The sequence below is a fragment of the Equus quagga genome, chromosome 4 (genome assembly GCF_021613505.1).
Source record: "Equus quagga isolate Etosha38 chromosome 4, UCLA_HA_Equagga_1.0, whole genome shotgun sequence".
Lineage (NCBI taxonomy): Eukaryota > Metazoa > Chordata > Mammalia > Perissodactyla > Equidae > Equus > Equus quagga.
The window spans coordinates 125,362,564-125,379,599 of record NC_060270.1 but is presented as its reverse complement, the minus strand read 5'-3'; the positions used below and the strand labels follow the sequence as shown (position 1 = coordinate 125,379,599).

The following is a 17,036-nucleotide window of genomic DNA, read 5'->3' as shown; positions in this document are numbered from 1 at the left end:
TTTACATAGATTCAATAAAACAGAAATTGATATCATCTTCCTGTCACAAATATTATCTTAGAACAGAACAAAATTATAAGCCCCTGACATATTACAAAAACACTTTTTAATGATTAATAGTGTTGAGTTCTCAGAGGAATTGCCAAGCTACTGACATATTTAGCCTTTGCAGCGTCAGCATTGTTTTCAACTGTCTGGGAGGGCAAGCATCTTATCTCTCAAATCCTTCATTTACTTCCTGCTAAATGAAGCTCTAAAAAAATACCAAATTATTTTTTCCAGTGAAGATTACTGAGGTGTTATGATCTAGGATAAGTGCCTAATAAGTCATAAAAATGATTTGTCTAATGGGTTACAGAGCTGTAGTCAATATGCCTATTAAAAAACATATTCATGCAGCTTCTCTGTAAAAAAAAAATGACAAAGATTTCAGTAGAGAAGACATAAGAAAAACTGGTCATCAACTAGAAGCATATAAAAATCAATCAATCAATAGTTCTAAATACATTTTCCTTATAAAACAACCCTAACTTAATTTATTGTAGGACTCTTCAAAAAGCCAACTCCCAGGAATTAACATTTAATTGATTTACTTAATGCATTAAAATAAACTTAGTATGTAACCAGCAAATTGAAATAGAAACACCTCTTAACAAATACAATAACACACTTATATAATACCATTTATCCCCCAAATAGTTATTTTAACATTTAGTCACAATTAGTGCAGATGGTGAAGTATAGACTTTTTAAATTATACATTTCTTTTATTTGGAGACGATGTCAGAGAATTTGAAAATCCAAAAGGGATAAACTTACTTTCAAGAAAGAAACCATCTTTAAAAGTAGTAACAAAGGTATCTTTCGATCATTCAGTCAATATTAGACAATATTTACTGAGAATTTATATTGTGGCTGATATTGTAATATAAGTGCACAAGACAGAAATAACCTACGCCCCAATGAACTTACTTACTATCAGGAAAGACAGATATTGGGGATAAAAATAACTGCACACATAATGAGAAGTGAAAAAAAAAAGATATATAGGGTGCTATGGTGGCTTATTATAAGATAACCTTAACTGGAATAAAAAATGAAGGAGTGCTTTCCTGAGGAAGTAATGTTTAAGCTACAACCTAAAAAATGTAAGCGAAGTTTATCAAGCAGAAGGAACAAGGAGTGCAAAGATTTGAAGGTGTGAAAACATAGCACTCAAAGAACTGAAAATAGACAACAAGGATGAAGGGCGGAGAAAGGGGACAGAGAGACAATAGATACAGCTGAAGAAGAGATGAGACCGTGAAGAAACCTGTCAGGCAGTTCAACCTTGCAACAGGAAGCAAGTGAAGTTGGCTGGGAGATGGTAAATCTGAATGTAAATGTACATATTCATATATGCATATTCTTGAAGTGAATACTAGAAGAGTTAAAAAGCTGTTGTTGTAGCTCAGGCAAAAAATAATGGCGGAGAAACAAAGGTTGTCTCTGAGAATGGAAGGAAGTGACTGTATCATATTTGGAAGGTTCAATGGACAGGATTCAGTGTCTAACGTGAGAGGGTGGGAGGCAGGCAAAGTCATGGCAGAACTGTGGCTTCCGCCGCAGTATGATGCCCGCGGGATCTGGCAGAGCTGCCTAGTTCTAGGAAACGGATACAGGTCTTCCAGTCAACGAAAAGATTCCTTCCCTGACTTGATACTGTTTTAGATTAATTGTTAAATCAACTTGCTGTTTAACAGGAGCCCAGGCCCTTAGTAATAACTGAAAGATCCCTGGAAAGCTACCCAAAGATTCCGAAGTGAAAGGTGGAAGCCGTGACGCTTTTGCATTTAAATGCAGGATTGGGTTAATCATCAGTAAAAACAAGACACTGTTATGAAATATTTATTACAGATGGAAAGGAATAATGTAATAGTTAATTGGGTTTTGCAGAATCTCCATTATTTTCTTATAAAACTGGATTACAGCTGTTCCAGCAAAATGGAGTCACTGCAGAGGAAAGATAAACGATAACCAGGGCAGAACTCTAAAACGCACTAACTAGCAGATAGAAAATAGACATAATTTGCCTCTAAGGCTGACTGAAAATTTTGTTGTAACACTTCCTAAGTATGATATATTTAAACATCATAGCATCAGGCAGCTCTTAATTATACTTTGTATCTGTTAGATGGTTGAAGAGAATGTACATTTTATTCTGAGACAAAAAAACAAAAAATACCTCACGAGGAAAATGCTTCCTAGTATTGGAGTACGGGAGAAGAATCACTGAATCATGCAAATTAACATCTCGCACATCAATTGATGTCCTCAAACCCAGCAGCAATTCTGTAATTCAAGTCAGCAATCCTTGTGAATTGCCACAGAAAATTCCTTATTAGAATACTCTAATACATAGTTGCAGACCTATTAGCCAAAAACATTATCAGTGACTATGGGCAGTAAAGTAGCCCCATCTTTGGTGTCACCAACATTTGAACACAAGTAGCTAATTCAATAAAAATAACAGAAACAGTTAAAAAAATGTAATCAATAAAACTCTTGTGGATACCAAAAGATTACACTTAAGACACTGATCTATGAGTAATCGCTCAGAGACACCCCAAACGATATCCTTAATATAAGTGATGTGGCAACATGAAGAGACCAATCCATAGACAGCAGGAATGGACATGTGTGAAACTTTGAGGCACACGGGAAGATGAGGAAGCACTTGAAGTAAGGGATGGAGGTGGACCGAACCCAAAGAGAATGGCCTAGCTGCCCTTGTGGAAGTGAGGAGGGACTGACCGTTAAATCCACAGCTATAGTTAGAGGTGGAACTGAACCACAAAGTCCATGCTTCCAAACAACGTCATGGACACCTCTGTGGAGTCCTTCTTGTCCTGAACATATCCTTTTGTACTTGAATGGGAATTTCAAGCTACAAAATGGTGGTACTGTCTGAAGGCCAACAGTTTCTACAGGTTGGTCAGATTTCCCTGTAGAGCAAGAATTGCATAGTTATTTAATGATTTCATTGCATTTTTCCATTGCTATTTTAGTTTTTTAAAAAAGCAAAAACGGACAAGGAAGGTTCTATTTTTAAAGAAGCCCCTCAATTCTAGGTCATGGAAATTGAGGAGCAGGAGGCTGCAATGAAGCTCTCACACTGAAAAGTAAACCCTAGAAGGGCAGAAGTTCTGTCTATTTTGTTTCCTACTGAATCCACAGGGCCTAGCACAGTGCCAGGCGCATGGTGGTTATTCAATAAACATTTGCAGAGTGGAAAAGGCAATGAACAAATGAATACAATCTCAGATCAGGAGTAGGTAGCACAGGTCTACACTGAAACAACTCCAGCAGCTCAAAGCACCTGCCTGGGGAGGCTGGAATAATGCCCTCCACGCCAGTATCTACAGTCTAACACTTGTCGGCTTGAGGCAGGGAGAATGAAGACGAAGTGCAGGAAGAAGCCAGATCTTAGACTGCACTCACGCATTTGCTATTATTTCTGAAAATAGCAACATGCACCTTTAATAACATTGATTAAGAAGTATTGTGACAAAATGACCAGTTTTCAGTCAGAAGGACCTGAGGTGATCTGTGTCATCAGTGTTAAGTTTGCTGAACGTATTTGGGCAAGTTGCTCAATCCTTCCGGGCCTGTTTCCTCTGCACGATGAGAAGAATGACAGGCTTCTTAGATAGTGGGTCATTTTTAAGAAGTAAGTGTTGGATACAACTTATGAAAGTACCAATTACACCTGTACCAGAGACAAAGCAGATGCTAAATAAGTGGGGTTTTAAAATATACGTTAAATAATATATATTATTCTCTTTATTCCTGCGTCATGCCAAATCATCCCTACTTGTTACTGAAATACCTTAATTCTGTACTACTAAAAACATGGATGAACTAACAATTTTGCAAGCTGGAAAGAGCAAAGGAATCCAAAAGATTCTGAGTTTCCTCAGCATTTTACTTATGGTTCTCAGGGGGAGAGGAAAAAAATTGCCCAATGCCCTTTAACGCTACCTTAAAGGGTTTGTTTGCAATGAAATATTAAGAGTATGACCGGGAATCTGTTAGGCTTGGGAATACTAGGTTAAACAGCCAAATAACATTATATCTAGGTTTGCTAATGGAAAGAAACAAGCCAGTGTTGAAAAGCTAAAAATCTACAGTATAACCTTGGGGAAAAAACAATGAAAATATTTTGTTACTATTTGGAAACTTTCAAAGCTCAGGAAATAGAAAAACATTCTTTGTGCCCTATCACACAGATAAACACACGCACACAGTTCTCTATTTCTAGAATAAATATCCAATCATTATAAAAGCCTGACAAAGTAGAGCACCAGCTGCTACTTTTTAAAGTGGATTCAATTTATTTCCTAAATGAGGGTGGGGTGGAGATGAAAAGGCACATTCTTTACTCCTTTGCATTCAAATACTTTATTTTTTATCAAAGTTTATTTTCTCCAGTACTGTTTATTCTGTCCCTGAAAAGTAAGAAAAAACAATGATATGCTCAAACTCTATACAGGCCAAAAAGTTTCCTCCTTATCAGCAAATAAATAACATAAATAACAGAAACTCTAGTTACTCCACCACATGAGATTTCAATATTTTCTATGGTTTTAGTGTTGAAATATTTGACCATGTTAACATACAGAAATCAGACATTCTATGGTAATCTTTGAAAGAATTACACAAAACAAAATACTAAAAAAAGATAGGATTCTTAAAAAAGAATTTGTTTTGTTTTGAAGCTATGTAACGACCTTTGTCCTCCATTTTCATTCCTGAATTTTAACACTGTTTCTAACATTTTAAATATACAGTGGAATTTTAGGTTGAAAGATTTCTCATGTATGCTTTGGCCTAGTTGAAATGTTAAAGAAATATGACCAAGTTTTTAACTCACTTGATTTCTGCTTGACTCTCCTGGATTCAAGCAATAGCTCGCACATCCCTCTGCTGTCATATGTTAATCGCACTCTGCTTATCTTGTCAATGCTTTTATCTCAGTGCTATCATCTCTCTTCAGTGAGAGTGGGGAATGGTGGGACACACTGAAGAGAGGGCCACTTTGGTTCCCAGATCTTCCTCATCATTGCCAATCATGTGAACACTTCACTGTTTCTCTCTAATCCAAACGTACATCCTCACTGTCTGCGCCATAGAAGATAAACGGGGTTTCTGCAGGTTTGAATAAGTGATTACTCCTCTGCTGGATCCCAACTAAGCAACTAGTTACTTCTCCCTGGACACATGGCTTCTCCGGGAATCTGGAACCTGCCTCTTCCAAGTATGGAGCATTCTTGTGCCTCACTCACCTTTGGGTAGCAGTCTTCCCACTTGCATATCTGAAGGGTGGTGGCTTCCTTTTCAAATCTGACACTGTACCCTCTTCTGGATTTCTCAAACGTTTTGTCTACTGAGGGTTCTCTGACTTATTTTCCAGCACAGTGCTGAATCAAATTATATATATTTATTTTCTGTTTTATCCAGGGATTTGAGGTTGTAAGTGGGACATTACTGTGTGTGCTTGGTTTATCATAAGGAATAGAAAATCTATAATTTTCTTCTTGAAATATAATTTAATGTCAAGTATAAATTTAAATTACAAAAGGGAATATCAAAATTTATTTTAATAATCTCATTACCCTGAAAACTTACTATTGCTCTTTGCATTAGTATTAACTTAGGACAAAGAACTGATGCACTTATGTTTTACTAGCTCAAAACACTGCTTTCATCCTTTCTAATTAAACAACATAAGGCGCTTATCTTGGAATCTTTTTATAATGATACATACTAGAGAACATGTAAATAAAACTATAAAACTGAATCATAGGCAAGAGAAGAGAAGAGCTAAGGGACCTGAAATGAATAAAATATGAGGAGGGTGGGAGGTACAAAAGTGTGGGAGAAGATGAAGTAAGTAACGTGTCTAGCATAGAGCTGAATGTCAGATCGTCTCACAAGAAGATGACAAGGGAATATTGACTAGGTGTTTGATACTTTTGGCTTAAAATACTTTCTTTCACGTTAATACGTCTTCTTCACGCAGCAGAATGGAGTGCATAAAATAAGGACTCTGCCTGGGTTCTAATCCCGTCTCTGCCATTTGATCTTGGGCAACTTTACTTTACCTCCACCTAAGCTTTCTCATCTGTCAACTGAATTCCCTACCTCAAAGTTTCCCTCTGAGAATTAAATGTGTTCATGAGTTTAAACAGCAAAATATTTATACTTCATCCTAAATCAGGATTAGCAAATAATTTTATTGATGAGTCAAAGCAAACAATGTTACTTAAGCAATTATCAAAATTTTGGAAAAAATAGGCTCCCACATAAGTATCAAATGATTTTCCTTATTGCAGGCACTAGCCAGCCTTTGGTCTTTTATTAAAGTTATTATGAGGTATTAATTATGCGTTATCTCTTGGTAAGTGCAAAAATAGAAAATGGCCTAAAGATGACTTGAGTGTTTTAATGGCACTGTCCTATCATCCCATATGTGTTAAAGGAATAGTTGCTTAACATTTTTAATATTTTGAATCTGGGTGGAAAAAACAGAAGAACATGCAAATACATTCTGTTCTCACAGCAGGACCCTGGGAGACGTAAAGTAGATTTAATATTAAAGCTCCAACTTTGCATTCCAGAAATCTAAATACCACTTCAGTCTGACAGAAATTAGTCAAATCTGCACAGGAATGTTACGTCTAATCACCTTATATAAGGCAACCTGGCATTACTGATGACAACTTACAAAAAAGGATCAAATTCTGTGTTTTATTAAATTGCTCATTCACTGATATGGTTTTCAAAATCAAGTGAAAAATGCTTTCCATCTAAATTTATTTTCTACTTTATGCCCCAAAGTAGTAATTTTTTCCCAATTTATCAGCTACTTAACCAAACTGAGGATGTGCAATCCATATCCCCAAATATATTTTGAGATATTTTATGAAATACCTGGCTCAGGTGGTGTAACTCTTTATTCACTCACAACTCTTTGTCCTCCTAAGTCAAAAGGTACCCAATCCTTAAAATTAATTACTTATTTTTAAAAATACTATGCTATGAAAATCCTATTTCAGGTACATTTTATGTGGTAAAATTTACTCCAAAAAAACGTATTTTTTTCTGGTCATAAAAGTAGCATGTGTTTATTGGACCCACTGTACTTTAAAAATAAGTTAAAAAGAATAAAATGAAAGTCACTTAGAAATAACCACTGCTAACATTTAGGTGCGTTTACATTCAGTATTTAATATTAAAGATAGCCAGATGTATGGAGTGTTGAGATCCTATGGCAGATACTGTGTGTCTCAGGTTGGTTCATTTTACTGTTGCTTTTCTTGCATTTTATAATGGTTCTTTCCTGTGCCATTAAATATTATTTCTAAATGTCATGATTTCAGTCTGCATAATATTCCCATGTTAGATATAGTAATAATATAAAATTTATTTGTAAATATCCCCAACAATTGCAGGTACCATTTAGGTAAGATTTCCTTACTCAGCAGCACCTTTCCATATAGCCAACTGCCTCTTGAACATATTCATTTGGAAGTACCACAGCAAGGAAAACTGAAAATATCCCAAACTGAATCCATTATTTTGTTCGCAAGTCTCTGTCTCTATGTCTGTCTGTCTCTCTCTCTCTTTCTCACATTTCCAATCTCAGCACCTATGACCATCATCCACATCTTCTCAGTAGCTAGCTACCTGGGCTGTCATTCTTGATTCCTCTCTTATCTATCTTTGTCTCTAATTCACACGAAATCAATTCCACTTTTTCAATTTACCAGATTTACATTTATTTCTCTTCATTCCAATCATCATCTCCTTCTCTAAGACTCTACTATTTCAAACCTGGGTTACTGCAGTCTCCCAGCTACCTTTTCTTTCTCCAGTAATGCTCGATCACTCCTTCTCTCCACATTGCACCCAAAATGGTTTTTGTAAAACATAAATCTGATTTGGTTGTTTATCTGCTTAATTCCCCCCTAGGGGCACCCCACTGCATTCAAGATAATGTCAAATTCCTTACATGTTCCCTTATCATCTGTCCCATTAACCACTTCGCCATCATCTCCCCTCTCCACCTCTTACCCAGTGTTCTTTGCTCCAGCTGCACTGAACTACTTTCAGTTCTTCCAATGATCTACGCTTCTCATAAATGCTGGGAGGGTCCATGCTACATCCCTGTCCTTCTGATTGAACATTCGCCCTTAGCTTAGACATCATTTCCTTTAGGTAGCCTCCTCGAACATACCCCAAGTACAGACCCAGGGACCCTGCTAGGAACACCAACAGTATTGTGCACCCTCCTATACTGTGTTCAAGAGCATCTCCCCAAAATTCATGTTCACTCAGAACCTCAGAATGTGACCTTATTTGGAAATAAGGTCTTTACAGATCTAATTAGTTCAGGATGTTGAGACAAAATCATTCTGGATTTAGGATGGACCCTACATCCAATGACTGGTATATTTATAAGAAGAGGAGAGGACACAGCCAGTGACACAAAGGGAAGAAGGCCATGTGACCATGGAACCAGAGATTGGAGTGATGCTCTCACAAGTCAAGGAACACCAGGAGCACCAGAAGCTGGAAGAAACACTGAAGGATCCTCCCCAAGAGTCTTTGGAGGGAGCATGACCCTGCTGACACCTTGATTTCAGACCTGTCGCCTCTAGAATTTTTGTTGTTTACAGCCACCCAGTTTGTGGTTCTTTGTTACAGTTACCATAGGAAACTAACAGACCTCCCACTCTAGACTTCTTGAAATATATCAATCATTGTATTTCCAGTCTCACTAGACTCTAAACTGCAAAAGCAAAGCAAGGACTAATTCTATTGTTAGAATTGTATGTTCATTGCTAAAGACAGCAATTGGTACATTACAGGCAATTACCACAAACAAATGTATAAAACAAAGAACAAATAAATTCTTCGTAATAGTAGACATCTATCGAAACCTGAGCAACACCATTATTTAATCTACGTTAATTTTGCTGGCAAAATCTGTATGACTTGAGATTTTATTGCCATTACAGTTTGATCGCTCTTGAATGACAGTTGTGAAGAAGGGTTTAGTAAACATCTATTGTTTTCACCTGCTCCACACCTACTCCCCATCTCAGAACTGCGAATTTCCCTTTGGGAACTGACCCTCCTCACACGCAGGCAGTCTCGGGAGAATTGTTAATTGAGTGCCATGGTTCCTGGCAGAGGGAAAATGATTCAAACTCAGCCACGCAGACTCCGTGGGTGAATGTGGGAAGAATAGCATTAAATCACACTATTAGTCCAGATTTAGCTCCATGGCAGTACTCTTCAGAGTCTCTCTCCAATTCTTGTTTTCTGGATCCTTGGAACAGCTCTGGCTCCTGTCTTTCCTGAGGACTGTTTCATCTGATTACTTTCTGATACTATGAGCTAACTCATATCCTTTCAGCAAGATGCCAAAAGCTTAACTGCAATAATGAGAGCGATCTAGAGCCAGAGGCACTAGCTAAGCTGTGCCCAAATCTGTAGCCCAAAGAAACTGAAAGAGAATATGTAAGCACTGTTTTAAGCTGCTAAGTTTTGAAGTGATTTATACACAGCAATGGAAAACTAATATGCAGCTCACAAAAATGTCTGGGTCAGCAATAATTAAGAGAAGCCATGGAAATGAATTCAATTTTGCATTTATGTAATATTTATGGAGTACCCTATATAAAATAAACATTATGGTGAGTTTTATTTAGATATAAATTTATATCTGTAATCATAAATGATGACTGAGTCCTCAAGAAGCTTCTAGTCTCAGGGAATGAAGGACTAGACCACAATGTGAGGTATGACAGAGGAATGTAAATGGCATTAAGGTACACAGCACATAGGAGAGGGACCTGGTCTACCTTCCAAAAGTCAGGAAAGACTTCCTGGAAAAAGTGAATTCTGAACTTCCATAAATTAACTTACTTATAACTATGCATTAACAAAGTTCCCTTTCCTTTCAACCATGCAATATTTAAGGCACCTCTAAGTGGTAAGAGACACTTTTCCTGTCCATTATACTAAGACTCCTATGATAAATTTATCTCAGCTCTTAGGGCAAGAACATATATCTGCTTTTGTGACTGCTGGAAAGGCTAAAGCTGAATTATATATAGAGTGGTTATGAATCAATCAGGTCTTTACTTCATATTTCATAGGTTTTGTTTGATGTAACTTGTTTTTCTCTTATACTTGGCTTTCATTTGAGGGAAATTCAAATCACTTTTAATAGTAAATAAAAGAATCCTCAAGTATATAAGGAATAACAATGAAATTTTAAAATGCTGTAAGTGCTCTAGCCAAGGTATGAGTAAACACAGTGAGAGAGGCAGGCAGAAAAATCCTCAGTGTTCAAAACCAAACCTATTATTTTACAAACAAAAAATCCCACTTTTGAGCCAGCCCTGATGGCCTAGTGGTTAAAGTTCGGCATTCTCACTACTTAAGCAGCCCAGATTCGGTTCCCCATCACAGAACCACACCACCTGTCTGTCAGTAGCCATGCTGTGGCAGCAGCTCACATAGAAGAACTAGAAGGACTTACAGCTAGAATGTACAACTATGTACTGGGGCTTTGGGGAGGAAAAATAAAAAAGAGGAAGATTGGCAACAGATGTTAGCTCATGGCAAATCTTCCCCAGCAGGAAAAAAAAACAAAAGAAATTGGTGCTAGTGGGGCCAGCTCACTGGCTGAATGGTTAAGTTCGCGTGCTCCACTTCACCAGCCCAGGGTTCACCAGTTCAGATACTGGGCACGGACCTACACACTGCTCATCAAGCCATGCTGTGGTGGCATCCCACATAGAAGAACTCGAAGAACTTATAACTGTGATGTACAACTAGGTACTGGGGCTTTGGGGAGAAAAAAAAAAAAGAGGAAGATTGTCAACAGATATTAGCTCAGGGCCAATCTTCCTCATCAAAAAGCATACCTAAAAAAAAAAAAGAAAGAAATTGGTGCTAGTGATTAAAGCAACCCTTTAAAAAAAAATCCCACTTTTGCCATATTTTCCTCATTTCTGTTAATGCCATCAATATGCTGCTCTTGCCTAAAAGACCCTCTCCACTTCTAGCACTTCCACCACTTCTAGCGTCCACCACTTCTAGCACTGCTTTGTTTCTTATTTACACTACTCTCACCCTAGATAAAGCTTCTACTGCTTCTCATTTGAACTCTTACAGAGTTTAGAAACATTGCTTCTTGGGCAAACTTGATCAGATTTGACATCTGTGGGAAAAACTCATCAGTAGAAACCCAGAACCTGCATCTCAACACGTTACCAACTAGTCTTTCCTTGATATGATTCAATTCTTACACTGCCATGGTGTATTATATTCATTTGTTTGTCATGCATGTCTCATCCACCACACTGTAAGCTCCTCAGGAGTGAAGATCATGACCTCGTCATCTTTTTTTCTCAGTTCCTACCACAGTGCCTGGCAAATAGCAAGTGTTTAACAGATGCTGATGAAAACGAAAGGAAAAGTCTACAAATCATCCTCCCTTCCTTTGGGTCTGCTCTCTCTTCATTGGTCTCACACACATATCATTTCTAGATTAAGCTTCTTAAAGGACTGCACGGATCATCGTATTCCCCTGCAACTGTCCTCATCATATTATGATGAAATACAAATGCCTAAGAATCCAAATCACAAACATATTTCCCAATACTCTGCTATATCTACCCTATTGTTCCAATTTCCTGAATATCCCCTGTGCTCTCTCAGCTCTGTAACTTTGCTCCACCTTGGTCCTCCATTTAAATGTTCACCTGCCAAAGTTCTACCTACCCTGAAAAGTATGTCTCAACTGATCTCTCATTTGCGCAGTGTTCTTCAGTTCCCAAGCTTAAAGAATTATCATCAGCAATTGCCCTTTCCTTTTACTTCTATCTTGGCACTTAGTACACCCTACCTGTACCTAAGGAACTGAAATAGGTTTCTTATCTTGTCATATTTTATTGAAAATTAGGAGAGGCAAGAAACTATTTCTGTACCATCCTGTCCCTAATGTCTCCCGTCACCACCACCATAGCTGAAATAATCACAGTGCTTAAGCTTAGTGCAATAATGTTTTCAATAAATATTAACTGCATAATGTACACTTGCTATCATTTATAAATACTGTATTTTTAGATAGAATGGAAAGATTATGCATATATAATATCCACTTTTCTTCTAGGCTTAGTGAGAAGATGCTACTACTTGCAACCAAAATTTAGAATCTTAACTTAATTTTGAATTTTTTCTTCAACACAAAGTATATTTTATTAGGGAAATTCTTTGAATAAAAAATATGTCAGTGGGTCAACAAACATTTTCAAAAATAGCTAATGAAAACTATAACTCATTGCCACCTTCTAGAGGTAAATTCAGCAACAAGAATAAAAAGCCTTCAAAATATTTTAGCCATTAAGCTAATTTCAGTAACTCTACTAATGCAAAATGAATGATGTATACATCATTTTATCTATAAGGATATTCTTTGAATAATAAACAAAATCTAAAAAACATTTTTAAATCATTTAAGTTTACATTAACAAATGCAATGGAAAATTCGAAACATTAATGCATATTCTCAAATAGAACAAAATAGATTTGTTTCAAAAAAAAATAAAGAAATTCAATGAAGAATACATATAGTATTATCCAACTTTGTTTAAAGGGAAAAAACAACAAAACAGAAATAAGTGATATAGAACAAAATGATAGAAGTTATTTTTAGAAAACAGGCTCATTTCTTATTTTAATTTTATTCTGTTTTATGTATTTTACCGTTTTATATGTTTTTTAATACCTGGTACAAAACAAAAACCGCTTTTATAATTTAAAATCTTTTTTCGAAATTGTGGAAAGTACATAAACAAACAACCATTTACTCTTACCTGGGTATGCTCAAATACAGCTGAAAGAACATACAGACGCTTGGCTTTGGATAGTTTCAATCATACAGTTGCCATCTGAGTTCTCCTTCAATCACTTTCTCTCCTATGTATACCAGATGGAATCACATGGAACTAAAAAGAAACGTAAAATTGGACTTAGTGGAATTAATCAATAATTACATTTGTGTGTATTTTAATTTAGAGGTTACAATCCATACTCTAAAATTCTAAGTATTTTTTTGTGCAAGTTCAAGAAAGCTAGCCAATAACAGGAAAACAATGATGAAACGTAATTTTTTTTGAAAAGGTAGAGTAACAGATTGCTAGATAAGGGGAAATCGCAAGAGTGCTAGATAAGTTAAATGTTTTAACTCATGGATATGTTACTATTAAAACACAGTGATGGTTGGTTGACAATTTACCCCTTTCTCCCTTGGTCTGCACAACAGCCAGCCCCAGCTATCGCCTTCCTTATTAGCCAGTTAGACCAACCAAGCGCATACTTTGTACCTGATTAAGATAAAACGGAATTTTAGAAAGCACCCATCTGTTTAACTTTCATTCCACTTGGACTGCTATAGAGAAGCATTGAGGTAGCTTAACCTTCCATTCATCCTCTTGATAAACCAGAACAGACACAGCAGCTGGTTGAGATTTTCACATTTTATTCCAACAGACAAAAGGAAAAAGTCCTTCCAGATGCAACAACACAAATTACGCCTTCCCTTGTTCAGTCATTTCAAACATACCTCTGACATAGATACAAACAGTAGCAAAAAAATTCACAGTAGAGTATTTCTTCTTGCCAAAACAGCAAAAACAGCTCTTTTTTTTGGCAAAAATACAAAAACATATCTGACTCTTTTTTTTCTGCCTCCCTTCATAACTTTGATCCAGACCGTTGGTAAAGCCAGACCTGTATTTTTGACTTTCCCAAATTATAAGTAAAGACAGATCTCAAATATTTTATTTTGGCCTCTCTGTCTGTATCTAAGTCATCCGGCTATTCTGAAAACTATCTTTTTCCATCTTAGCCACAAGTTTCATTGGAGGCCTGCCTATCTATACGTTCACCCTATTCTCTTTCATCTTCTAACATAACTTTAGAGAGAAAGAAAGAAGGGATCTTAGTTAAGGTGGCCCCACAGGCAAATTCCGAGGTAATAATTCAAGTAAGTGAGTTTATTTGGGAAATGCTAAGGGAGAGGGTTATAGGCAGATCATCAACAGCATCTGCCACAGAAGGTAACAATTTTCACATTTGAATTAAAATATAAGCAGGGTATGAATTTAAGGTCATTTATAGATATTTTATAATTTTAGTGAAAAAATGTTTCTCTGCCCAGTGATGCTATTATTTATTAAATCGTATGGTATTCTCTTAGCACTTACTGAATCTTAGGGTATACAAATCATACAATTCATTTTACTTTTCCTCAAAATGTAAAGGCTGCATTATCACATACTTCCAGCTTGAGAACTAGATTTTTTCATCCTGGACAGGAAATTTCAAACATAACACAGCAAAAGGTAACCGTGAAACTATGTCATGATTTCTAAAGTGATTAACCAGATGATTTTTTTTCTTTTTTATCTCATGGAGAGGGGTAAAGGAGAGACAAAATTAACTCTCTTTTAGCCTAATGGTAATTTCCCTATTTTGTGCAAATATTGGTCTTATGAAAAGAAATAAGAAAGAAATCACCCAAGATAACAAACGTAAGTAACTGTTCAAAAAAATCTCATTCCAAAATATTGCAGCAAAATAAATATTTTCCTTAAAACGGTTAATTCAACTTAACATCACCACAGGTTTTATTTCGACCTCAGATTGACCGAAATCCAGTCTTACTGTGGGAAAGACTTTTCAACCTAGAATATTCTATGCGATGTGACAGAATACAGAGGAGCACAAAAATATCCACATCAAAAAACAAGAATGAACATATGCCTACTTCTATCTTTCTTCTTGCAGGAAAATGACAGATACTCTGAAGTGCATCTATTATTCCATGTCTGATATGATTAGATTTGTTCATATAAAGAGCATTTTAATATTCTTGCGAAAAATGAGATGTGCTTCTAAGCTGCTCTTTTGAACATATTTTTATTTTAAAATATAAAATCTTGATTTCCGATTTGAATGATTCTTAAAATTTGAGCATAAACATAATACACTCAATTTTATAGTTTTGCCTCCATTTATTTCATATAGTCATGAAATTTGAAGATGTGTATGAAATTAAATGAAGCCAACCATTTCTTTACCAAAAGCTTCATTTTACCTAACAGCATTAGTTTAAGGAAAACATTATTAACATTGCAATATGACTAGATGCTTCAATTTTTTAATGCAACACTTATATCTTTATTTTTTAATTTATTTTATTTTTTTTGAGGAAGCTTAGCCCTGAGCTGACATCTGCCACCAATCATCCTCCTTTTTGCTGAGGAAGATGGGCCCTGAGCTAACATCCATGCCTATCCTCCTCCACTTTATATGTGGGATGCCTACCACAGCATGGCTTGCCAGATGGTGCCATGTCCACATCTGGGATCCAAACCGGCGACCCCCTGGCTGCCGAAACAGAACGTGCAAACTTAACCACTGTGCCACCAGGCCAGCCCAATATTTCTATCTTTAAATATTCCACACACAATAAAACCAACCTAAACAAACAAGCCAGGCTAAAAGGTATTTCTACCTGTCATCAAATGAAATAGCGACTATCATTATCATGATCTTAAAACTTTTCAAAATCATGTTTTACTACTTATTTTTCTTTTTATGGCTAGATCCAAGAATTTAGCAATATTTCAATCTAATTTGCAAAAGGTTGCAAAAAAATGTTTTCCTGGATATTCATTTTTTATCTCCCACAGGCATCTAAATTCAAAGTATTCAAAATCAGATCCTTGTCCCATGATTTCCTTTTTTCTTTTCCTTTTATTTTACTTTGTCCAGTGATTTAATTAAGTAAACAGTACCTTTTCATTCTAGTTGCTCAAGCCAGAAACTTGGCGTTATCAATCCCTCTTATTTCCCTTACCATCTTTGTGCAAATAATTCAGAATAAATTCAATTCTACTTAATATAAAAGACTCCATTTTGTTTCCTCTCCCAGTTTACAGCCTCATCAACCCATCAGTAGTCAGCCATGTTTTCGCTAACAAGTAATCTGGCCATACCTCCCTCTGGACAAAATCCAAAGGCCTTAGTATGCCTTAACATCTTAATCCAAACGCTTTAGCAACTTTTCTTAAAGATGGTTCTCAAATGCTTCACCCTAATCCTCTAGACAGACAAAGAGTACACACACAGTGACTTGGGATGATTGTCATAAATGGCTTGGGGCAATCATTTCCTGTACATTCGAGTCTTTTCATACTACAGCAGCGGCGTATGTAACTATACCCCTGTGCTCTAAGGAAGGTAAAGTTGGAAAATTAATTTAGTTCATTAAACAAATATTCATTGAGCACCTACTGAATGCCCAATTGTACTAGTCATTAGGGAGAGGAAAATAAGTCTATCTACTCCTTTACATTTGTCAATGTGATAAAGACTTTGTCAATGGCAAAGTCAGGTGCTGAAGAAATACAGAGAAGGTTCAGTTAAGTCTTCCTTAGAAAAGATGGAATCTGTGAACCTTTAGTTTAGAAGTTGTCCACTGAAGAAACTGGAAAAGGCCATAGTTGGTAGAGGGAACATCATAAGCAAAGGCACAGGAATAAGAAAGAACATACCACTTTCAAGGATGGGCAAGTAGTTAGGTATATACGATTTGAAAACAGGATGCTTACAGGAGACTGTCGTATAAGAAATTTTAGTGGTAAAGTAAAGCCATATCAAGAAGACTCCTGACTGTCATGCTATGAAATTTGGATTTGACCCTAAAGGCAATAGAAGTATGATAAAACTGGGAAGCGGTGCAATAAGATATGTATTTTAGGAAGATTATGGGGTAAATATGGCTCTGAAAAGGCAATGAGAGAAGGTGAGACAAGCAAATTACTTCTTAGAAATCTGTGTATATTTGTTAAATAGTAATGCAAAATAGAAATAGACTCCAGGCATTCATACTTGTAAGATGTAAAATT

The 17,036-nt window shown here is 36.3% G+C and overlaps 1 protein-coding gene across 3 annotated transcripts in view; it reads right to left on the bottom strand.

The window, feature by feature from the left end:
• Positions 1–17,036, bottom strand: part of LOC124238640 (PTB domain-containing engulfment adapter protein 1) — a 270,866-nt gene that overhangs the window by 168,856 nt on the left and 84,974 nt on the right. For all 3 annotated transcript variants that reach the window (XM_046659822.1, XM_046659820.1, XM_046659823.1), the window contains one exon: positions 12,936–13,067. The gene's annotated coding sequence lies outside the window, so the exon portion shown is untranslated. The remainder of the gene's footprint in view (positions 1–12,935; positions 13,068–17,036) is intronic.